The sequence below is a fragment of the Bos indicus x Bos taurus genome, chromosome 14 (assembly GCF_003369695.1).
Source record: "Bos indicus x Bos taurus breed Angus x Brahman F1 hybrid chromosome 14, Bos_hybrid_MaternalHap_v2.0, whole genome shotgun sequence".
NCBI classification, from domain to species: domain Eukaryota; kingdom Metazoa; phylum Chordata; class Mammalia; order Artiodactyla; family Bovidae; genus Bos; species Bos indicus x Bos taurus.
This window is the reverse complement of record NC_040089.1, coordinates 19388199-19398897: the sequence shown is the minus strand read 5'-3', so window position 1 is coordinate 19398897 and position 10699 is coordinate 19388199. Positions and strand designations below refer to the sequence as shown.

At 52.8% G+C, this 10699-nt stretch overlaps 1 long non-coding RNA gene across 1 annotated transcript; it reads left to right on the top strand.

Moving 5' to 3' along the window:
* The first annotated feature begins 336 nt into the window (after positions 1 to 336).
* LOC113904144 lies at positions 337 to 7735 on the top strand. The gene is made up of 2 exons (XR_003514422.1): positions 337 to 525; positions 7031 to 7735. It is a non-coding gene; the product is annotated as an uncharacterized LOC113904144 (long non-coding RNA).
* The last annotated feature ends 2964 nt before the right edge of the window (positions 7736 to 10699 follow it).

The following is a 10699-nucleotide window of genomic DNA, read 5'->3' as shown; positions in this document are numbered from 1 at the left end:
GTTTCCCTAGTGGCTCAGCTGGTAAAGAATCCGGCTGCAATGCGGGAGACTTGGGTTCGATCCTTGGGTTGGGAACATCCCCTGGAGAAGGGAAAGGCAACCCACTCTAGTATTCTGGCCAAGAGAATTCCATGGACTGTATAGTCCATGGGGTCTCAAAGAGTCCGGCTCGACTGAGCGACTTTCGCTTTCCAGTTTAACAGACTCAGCAGTTCTGCCAGCAGGGGCCGCTGTGCCCCGTGACCTGTGAGTGAGGCGTGGCCGGCACTTTCCTTATTGACCATAGGGTGGCGCTGAGCCCGCGTCACTGACTCACAGCGCATGCGTGTTCCCTGCAGCTCCGACTTAGCGTAGCTGAGGGGAGTTTGTCCGCTCAGGTACGGCAGGGCTTCGTCTGGGACTCCCAGGTGAGCGCTCAATCGCCTTGGAAGTCGCTGGGGTGTCGGCTTCAGGACAACACGGGGCGGCGTCCACACTGATGGGAGCTGGGATTCCTGACGACTCAGGCGACGTCGAGAAGAAAAGGTGGGGAAAATTCAGGAGAAGTTTGGTGAAGTTTCCTGTGTGCGAATGACTACTGTTTTCAGGCGACCCAGGAGGCCGTGATGGAAAGCGGGGGTTTTAGTCAGTTGTAGACGGTGTAGACGGTGTCCGGGGCCCGTCTTTGGATGTGGTGTCTAGTTTTCCCAGCTCTGTTTATTGTGGGGACTGTCCTTCCCCTTGGTGAGTCCTCGGCCCCTTTGCCATGGATAACGGACCATCCATGTGGGCAGAATTCTGAGCCCTCTATCCTGTACCTCTGGCCGTGTGCCTGTTTTTTTGTGCCAATTCCGCACAGTTTTGTAGCTTCACCAGATTTAGTGTGGAGTCAGGGAGGGAGATGCCTACAGACGGTTCTTTCTTGGGGTCACCTTGGCTATTGGGGGTCCTTTGTGATTCACACAAATGTTAGGAGGATTTGCACTTTCTGTGAAAAGTATCATTGGAAATTTAGGAAGGATTGCATTCACTGTGTGCTTTGAGTAGAATGGACATTTTAACAACCGTATTTGTTCTGTTCATGAACACAAGTTGTTCCGTCACTCAGTCCTGTCCGACTCTTTGCAACCCCATAGATTGCAGCGCGCCAGGCTTCCCTGTCCGTCATCAACTCCCGGAGCTTGCTCAGACTCATGTCCATCCAGGCAGTGAGGCCATCCAACCATCTCATCCTCTGTCACTCCCTTCTCCTCCTGCCCTCAGTCTTTCCCAGCATCAGGGTCTTTTCCAATGAGTCAGTTCTTTGCATCAATACTTTGGCCACAAAGTATCGGAGCTTCAGCTTCAACATCTGTCCATCCAACGAATATTCAGGCTATCAATGAATATTCATGGTGAGCAGAAGTATCTTTAACTAATTCTTCTGTTCCATGAGCACAGGTATCTTTGCAGTGATTTGTATCTTCTTTGGTTTATTCATCATTGTCTTAAAGTTTTCAGTGTACGGGTCTTTGACGTCCTTTGTTAAATTTATTCCTTGATATTTAGTTCTTTTTGATGCAATTGTAAATAGAGTTTTTTCACTTTTGGATGGTTCATTATTATTGTTTAGGAATGCAGTTGATTTCTGTGTATTTATTTTGCATCTTTACTGAATTCATTTATTATTTCTAGTAGTTTTTTGGTGGAATGATGTAGAAAATTGGAATTTTAAATCCCAGTTTCTGCCACATCCAGGTTGTCCACAACAGGGAGGAAAGGGAAGTCCTTTATGTTGTTGTTGTTGTTGAGTTGCTCAGTTGTGTCCGACTCTTTGTGACCCCATAGACTGCAGCACACCAGGCTTCCCTGTCCTTTGCCATCTCTAGGAGCTTGCTCAAACTTGTGTCCATTGAGTTGGTAATGCCATCCAACCATCTCGTCCTCTATCGTACCCTTCTCCTCTGCCTTCACTCTTCCCCAGCATCATGGTCAGGCTTCCCTGGTGGCCCAGATGGTAAAGAATCTGCCCACAATGCAGAAGGCCTGGGTTCAATCCCTGGGTTGGAAAGATCCCCTGGAGAAGGAAATGGCAACCCATGCCAGTGTTCTTGCCTGGGAAATCCCATGGACAGAGGGTCCTGGAGGGCTATAGTCCATGGGGTTGCAAAGAGCCTCTATAGGGAAGCCCTAATATAGTCTTCCCACAGTGCCTTCTGAATTCCATGTGGATTTTGAGTGAACTGGATCTGGATAAGGCTTGGCCTCTATATGGAAGTTTAATATTTTCTTTGCTTTTCTGGCATGGTTTTGACATGGTACTTTGAAAAGTATTTTATTTTCCAGTAATTTCAGATGTATAGACAACTTTATGTACATGAGAGCAAGTTTTGTGTCTTGATTAGATATATCCCTAAATATTAATGTTAACATTTAAATGGAATTATTTTTATAAGCTCATTTTCAGATTATTTATTGCTAGTGTATATGTACAAGATAGGTTTTTGTAAAGTGATATTTTGTCCTATGACTTTGCTGAATTAGTTGACTAGTCAAATAATTTTTCGTTGTTATACGAAGTTTTGCATATAAGATAGTGTGATCTGTGTTCTGTGAGCAGACACAGTTTTAATTTTTCTGTTCATGTATGAATGCCTTTTATTTCTTTCCTCAGACCTCTGGGTAGAACTTCCAGTACCCTACTGAGTAACAGTGGTGAAGGCCGGCTTCCTGTCCTTGTTCCCAATTTCAGGAGTAAATCTTCCACTGTTTTTCACTGAGCATGAAGCTTGATGTGGCTTTGTATGCTACTCTCACATTGAACAAATTTCCTTTTATTCCTACTTTCTTGAGTGTTTGCATCATGAGATAGCACTGGACTTTGATTATAGCTTCCTCTGCAGTAATTGAAATGATCATGTGTTTCTGCTTCACAGTTTATAGTGGTTCAATACACTGCTTAGTTTTAATATGTGGAACAACCTGACGTTTCTGGTGTAGAGATATTGCTTATGGCACCGTCCATTCAATGTTCTGATGGTTTCATGTTGCTGTAATTTTGTGGAGAATTCTTGCTTTCATGTTTATACGGTATACTGGTGTAGTTTTCTTATTATTACGTACTGTTTGATTTGATTAGCTTTGGCTTGGTGTTGGTGGCTTGAAGGGATAGCCTTAGGGCTGAGACTGGTGTGCGGGCTGGGTTATGGGTTATGGTTGCTGAAAAGTGATGCATGTTGCAGACCAGGCCACCTGACTCTGACATCCCCATCCCGCCAGCTCCTGCCTGGCCCTCTAGAGACTGCTCAGTGCCCAGAGGGCAGGGGTGGTCGCCTAGTTGGCCTCCCTCCTGCCTCTGCCTGTCCATCTGTCCTGCCTGAGTCAGGGCACTGCTTCCTCCATGAGGCTTCTGGATTCTGGCCTTGGAACCCCACCCCCCCTACACACACATCCCCACAAGCTGTGTTGACCACCAGGATTTGTCACCTCAAGAGGCCCAGGAACTTGGACTCCCCAGGACCTCAGAATGGGACTTTGTGTGCAGATGGGCCACTGCAGAGCTGCCCAGGTTGAGATGAGGTCACTGACCTCTATGTGAGGGGGGAGCAGTCCTCATGGGGGAGAAGGAAGGTGAAAGCAGAGACAGAAATGGGCAAAGAGAGACCTGGAACCAGCTGACCACAGAGCCTGCAGGAGGAGCAGGCCCCCAGCACCTGGACCTAGGGCTCCAGGCCTGAGGGTAAGTGTCCCCTATTACACCCCTCACACCTCCCCCCACACGCATCTGGTGTTCTGTGTTGGGGCCACAGGAATCCCAAACCTGGCCTGTGGAGGCTGGGGCGTCGTGCTTGTTGAAACCCAGGGCAGTCACTAGCTGCCTCCCTCTGGACGTAACCCCGCCCTTTCCCGGAGGAGGGACCCAAGGTCCAGGAAGACCCACTCTTCCCTGTGGTATGGCTGCCTGCCCCCTGTCCACTGGGCATCTCAGGCCCGAGAAAGAAGCCACAGTGGTGTAGTGACCATGGTGAGTGCCTGCAGGTCGCCCATACCCACCTCCTGCCCTGAGTGTGGCCATCTTAGAAGGGGCCCTCTAGCCCCCCATGCAGGTGCCTCGTTTCACAGGGTAGGCTCTTGCGCCTTGTTCTCGGAGGAGGGTGTCGAGAGCCGTGGTGACTGACGCCTGTGAGTCTGTGGGCCAGAGAGGTCTTGCCCAAGAGCCCAGGCACAGCTGGGCCAGGACAGATCCACCCCTCCCCTCCCGTGTATCCCATGGAGTGAGGATCAATTCCCATTAACCCCCAGGAAGAGACAAAACCCCCAGAGGACTAGACCGTCCACAGATCGGGGACTGAGTGTGCGCCTCATTCCCTCAGAGAGAGCAATGTCTTCACCAGGGCCTCCAGATTGGCCCATGTCCCCACCAACATCCAGCCTCGGGGACCATCCAGACAGAAATCCCCTTCCAGGAGCAGGGGCCCCTGTGCTTATAGACCCCGCCTTTGGGAAAGGGGGCCGGCCCGAGGGACGATGGGCGTGCCCCAGTGCCCCACGCTCACTGACCATCGTCCCCACCCCCCTGCCCCCTCCTGCTCCCTGTGGCCTCACCCCCTCATTTGGAGACCCTCCTCTCTAGGCTCCAGGCACCCACGCTTCCCACCTCATCCCCATTTCTCTCCAGTTCAGTTTGCCCTTTTCCACACCGGGTGAAGAGGAGAGTGAACACCTCATGCCGGTGTTTGCAGCTGTGTCGATGGATGCAGCTGTGTCGATGTCCAGCTAGACCTGGCTGCAGTCTAGCTGGACACCGGGTGGTTTCCAGGGGTACAGGGCTCGGCGTCGCCCAGCAGGGAGCAGCTCTGACACCCGTGCCCCACACCCCTCGTCCAGCCTCAGGGGTGACCCAGGACCCTCCCTGGGCTTCCCCGACCCTTGGTCGGTGTCCTCCATCATGCGCTGACAGGCGAGGGTTCCCTCCAAATGCTCCTAAACGCTTCACCCCAACACCCTTCCCGCAGTCGGCCCCTTGTCCTGTGGGGATGCTCCACCCTCACCAGGTCTCGACTGCATGGCAAGGGCAGACATCAGGCCCGCTGTATGCACTGCTGTGCATCCTGCTGTGTACACAGGTATGACCCTGCCCCAGGACTGGGAAATGCAGCCCTACAGGGGATGTGGGGAGACGTGACTGACCACAGGGTGGACGTCAGCTCTCAGCTCACGGGCGAGGGCAGCCGGCTTCTCGCTCCTGGGACCCTTTCTCACCCAGCCTGACCATGACCTGGCTTTGTTCCACCCTGTTGTCCCTCTGTTGGCCTTGCTCTGTGAGCATAACAGGCCAGTGTGGCCAGTGGCCACAGACTGAGGCACATGGACACTAGCTGACCCCGTGCGCCCTTGCTGGCCACTCGGGACAGGCGCTGCCCTGGGGCCTGTGCGCTGGGGGCTCAGCTGTGCACAGAGAGCCCAGGCCTCTGCTTCTGGCTCTGGAGTCACCTTGAGTCTGCCGGGGGTGTCTCTGCTCCCTGGACCTCTTTTCCAGGCTGGTCTGTTATGATGGCATGGTGCATGGTGGGGCTTCCCGAGTCCCCGGGGGGCTGGAGGCTGAGGTCAGGCACATCCTGGCCCCATGTTGATGTGACAGACCCCAGTAAACCCTGCACCTCAGGACTCAGGTGGGCTTCCTGGGCTGCTATAGCCAAGGAGGCTGGACTCTGCTCCACACATGTCCTTGCTGAGTTTAACTGCATCCTTCATCATAACTAACCCTGAGTATAACAGCTTCAGGGACTTCTGGGAGGCGGTCTCTGGATCCCTGACTCTGCAATCGGGGTCAAAAATGGTGGAGGGTCATGGGGCCCTGGAATCGAAGGGCCCTCTACCAGGGGGGTGGGTAGGAGACCCCAGGTGGTAGTTAGCTGAGTCCAAGGCCCTCCCAGGTATGAGGCATCCTAGCCCCTGTGCATCACAAAGAAGCCTGGTCCCTGCTTCTGAGAAATTCCCTAGGGTGGGTCCTGGTGCCAGAGGTGCCCCTATGCTGTGGCTCCTGAGTTTCCAGGGAGGACAGAGGAGTGAGGAGAGACTTGTCCACAGAAAGAGAGATTCTGTCAGAACAGAGCCTAGGGCTGCCACACCCCAACCTCCACCACCAGCCCAGGTGCACTGCGGCATGGCTGTGAGAGCAAGGCTCCTTCCCCCCACAAGACACGCAGGACACGTGGGGCACTGGCCACTGGACCCCCAACTCAGTGTTAAAACCTCCCACTCAGGCCTGTTGAGTGAGAGACACCATTTGAAGACTATTAATGGGGTGGGGTGGGCTGGGAGTGAATGCCCAGGGGGGTGAAGCTGGGGTGGGGCAACTTGGAAAGTCACCCAAGGCCAGGCTCTCCCTGCAGCAACCCCCCATGTGAGCCCAGGTGGAGGTGGACCCCTCGAGTCAGAGCCCCAACGGCTCAGACACTACATTCTGGGCCTTTGGGGCACCAGTGCCCAAGCAGCCCCCGTTCTTGTCTATACCTGCTGCAGTCAGGGCTGGCCCTGTCTTCGTCTTCTTACTAGTATTTTATTTGTATTTTTGGAGAAGATTTTTTCACAAGAAACACGGATTTTTTTTTTTTTTTCAAACAAAAGGTTTACACATTAAGAATCTATTGTTTTGGAAGAATAGAAAAAGTCTCTTCGGCTAGCAAGGCATAATTCAGATCAGAGGAACTAGTGAAGCAAGTTATATCCTGGAAGTTCTGATTGATCCAGTTTTAGGAATAAGATTGACTGTCTTCTTATCTAGTTGTGTAAGGCTCCTAATGTGCTGTCTCAGCTCGAGACTGGTAACACTCACAATCGAGCCTCCATGGTCCCATCTGGTGTGGACACGGCTGGCTCACTCTCCAGGAGGCTGCATCTGTTCACAGAGGCCACCAAGCTGCTCCCCAGGTGCCCCAGTCCTGTTGTTACTATTGAGGGCACAGACCTCTGCTCTCTGCCTGTTCCCACTCCTGCTGGGCTGACTTCTGTCTGGCCTTCTCCACTCTACTGACAGGCTCTTTAACTCTGGGTTTTTCTTTACATGCAGGTGGATCCATGGCTTGGCTTCTGCAGACTTCTTCACCAGCGTTGACCTGGATGGCACAGAAGAAGGTTGATCCCTGGGTCCAGAGTCCAGCCCCACCACTGCCCTGTCTTCTTCATGGCCAAGTTCTCACCCGTCCCAGCAGGCCTCTTGGGGGCCACTGGGATGGGGTGTCCATGGCAGGAGCAGGGGTCCACGACGGGATGGGGGTGTCCACACCAGGACTGGAGGGTCTTTGGGGGGCTGGAGGCCACGGGGCAGGCAGGAAGGCTCCCAGCATTCAGGCGGGTCCACACATCATGGTCGTAGGCCCGCCCACAGTGCACCAGGCTGTCGATGTGGTAGAAGGTGCAGTGGTCCGGGGACCACCAGTCCAGCCTGCGCAGGTGCCTGACCACCAACTGGTCAGTGTAGAGTATGCACAGGGAGCCCTGGCCATGCTCCCGCACTTCGAGAGGACACTCAGCATGGTCCCTGGGATCACCAGGAGGTCAACCAGCAGGGTCCCCCCAGGCAACCTCACTAAGTTACAGTAAGAAACAAAAGACACCTCCATGCAGGAAGACGGAAAGTCACCAGCCTGAGTGCTGTCCTGAGGAAGGCAGGCTGGCATCTGGGAACTGGGTGCTGTATGGAGTGAATGAGTGGCTCCCAGATGCTATGTCCATGTCATGACTTCAGAATTTGAAAATGGAACCTTCTTTGGAAGTAGGTCTTTTGCAGGTGTAATTGGTTACAAATCTGGAGAGGAGGTCATCCTGGATTGGGGTGGCCCTAAATCATTGAGAGCGTCCTTCTAAGAGACACAAACACAGAGGAGATACCAGGTGAAGATGGAGCCAGAGGTGGGAGGGAGGGGGCCACAAGCCCAGGAACACCTGGAGCCCAAAAAACTGGAAGAGGCAGGAAGGACCCTGTGCTGGAGCCTCTGGAGGGACCGCAGCACTGGGACACCCTGACCACAGACGGCTGGTCTCCAGCCTGAGAGGGGACAGGCTTCCGGTGTTCAGAGCCTCCGTGTGTGGTCATTTGTCACCGCTGCCCCAGGAAGCTCATGCAGCTGGTGGGAAGCTCCCTGCCCTGTTCTAAAGCCTCCCTCCCATTAGGGGCAGGCCCCTGCACCGGTGCTGTTTGCACTAACCATGAGGTTCATGCTGAGCCTGGCTCCCCTTCTGGGCACTGGTATTCTGGAGGGAGAGGGCAGATACCACCACATGACCAGCCCCCAGCTGGGTGCCAAGTCTCCAGTGAGCTTCCCTGGGGAGTTGGGGTGGGGGTGACTGTCAGGGCTTTGCCCTTTGTCATGGGGGAAGAGACACCCCAGACACCCTCGAGGAGGGAGAGGCACGATGGGTGAGTGACCGGCTCAGGGCCCCCACTGGTGCCTCCCCACTGCGCCCTGAGGCCCGTCAGAGCTGTGAGCACCCCAGCCGGTGCTGAGCCCTGGAGCCCCCCAGCAGGCCCCGCCCCTTCCTCCACTTCTGGTAGGTGGGACACCCCTTCCCCTTGTCACTTCAAGAGCACTGCAGGCCCTGCCCGCTTTGTCCTCTTCTAGTTGGTGCGACACCCCTTCTTGTCATTCCAGGAGCACTGCAGACCTCGCCCTCTTCCTCAATGTCTAGTAGGTGTCACACCCCTTCTCCTTGTCACTGTAGGAGCACAGCAGACCCCGCCCCCTTCCTCCACATCTAGTAGGTGGGACACCCCTTTTTGTCATTCCAAGAGCACAGGAGACCCTGTGTCTTCTTCCATGTCTAGTAGGTGGGACATCCCTTCTCCTTGTCACTCCAGGAACAGTTCTGGAGCCAATGTGTGACTGGTTCTGGGGTTTGCAGGCTGAGCCCCTGATTCTGTGCCCCCTTCACCACATGAGCACTAAGAGCAAGCTATCTACCCGGCTGCCTGAATGCCCTCACCCCCACTCAGTATTCTCAGGGAAGGATTAGGGGCTTCTGTAGCAGCATCTGAACCCTCCTTTAATAGGGGTATCCTTGTTCACAACCCTTTAACCCCAACCTTTAGCTGCTGCTGCTAAGTCGCTTCAGTCATGTCCGACCCTGTGCGACCCCATAGACGGCAGTCCACCAGGCTCTGCAGCCCCTGGGATTCTCCAGGCAAGAACACTGGAGTGGGTTGCCATTTCCTTCTCCAGTGCATGAAAGTGAAAAGTGAAAGTGAAGTCGCTCAGTCATGTCTGACTCTTAGCGACCCCAGGGGCTTCTGTAGCAGCATATGAACCCTCCTTTAATAGGGGTGTCCTTGTTCACAACCCTTTAACCCCAACCTTTAGCAGGAGGTAACAAAAGTCTCTAAGGTAAAGGTTCCAGAGAAGAATGGTAGCTACAAGCAAAACTAGATGGAACCAGCTGGGACCAAGCTGGCAATGAATCTGACTTCCAACAGACATTGTGTGTTGATTTTACTGTATTATTGATGTTGGAGATAAATGGGCTCTAGATTAGACATAACTGGCCTCCTGTTTGCATTTCATGGGACACAAATAAGTGTACTTTATTTCATGGTGGATACTTACAACTGTTAGCATTTCTGAAGGAAGAGTTAGATGGGCTAGGTATTTTCAGTCAGCCTCCTGTTTGCCCTCTGAAATGGAAATAACAACAGAGAGTAAATAGCCAGTGTTTGTCTCTTGCAAACACCTTAAGGTAACAGTCACGGCAAGGACAAAGGGGGCGCAAAATCCTGTATGAGTAAAGAGTTAAGGGATCTCTGCCCACCACTCTTTTGGGACAAGGGAGACACTACGTGTGCACAGAAGGTCTTCTTATGGGTCAAAACTCAAGAGATAATGCCAGGAGCAATGAGTCTTGCTTTTCCCAGAAGACTTCACTTCAAGATCCATCCTGGCTGAAGAGTGAGTGTGCACCCAGGGGGAGGGTCCCAGGGTAGGTCAGGTGTGGGAAAAGAAACCGGATAATCAGCCTGAAGGAAAACAACGACCCGGAAGAACTGCCCCATATAAGTGACTTAACCATCTCTTTACTCTGCTCTTCCTCACTCGGGGGGACGCCCACACCCTTTCTCTGCTGTGCTTCTATCTTAACAAGCCGTTTCTCCCTGTGCTTCCCCATTTGTTGTTATTCTATGTCTCTAAAAAATTTATACCTGAATTTAGTTTCTGTCTCTGTGATAAATACACTTTTCACCGTGGGTAAAGATCCAGGGAAAAATGGCTTCTAGCTTCTAGCCCTTGCCGATCTGGTGGCTAGGATTCGTGGTTCTCATCCAGGTTTCCCAGGTTCAATTCCTGGGCAGGGAATTAAGATCTCCTTTCATGTCACCACTGGCTGCTAACTTGATCATTATATTAAGTGACACACCTACTGGTGGCCATACACAACGTGAAGAACCAAAAAAAGGTAAAAATGAGGTGGCCCCCTGCTAATTCGGAAAAGCCCTGCCCTTCCCCTAAACGTACCTGCCTCCCCAGCATTAGCCTCACTCCTCCTCCCAGTGTCTTTACTGTTTAAAATCAAACCACTTTCCCCAGGTGGGCGAGAAGTTGAGCTGTGAACTTAGTTCCTGCTTCTCTGTTCTTTGGCGTCTGAGTAAAGCCTGTGCTGTGTTGCTCTTGGCTTTGATTTCATAATTGTCCTCTTGAGCCCAAGTGGAAAAAGGAAGCCTTCCCTGTTGAGGCAGAGAGCCTTGACCAGG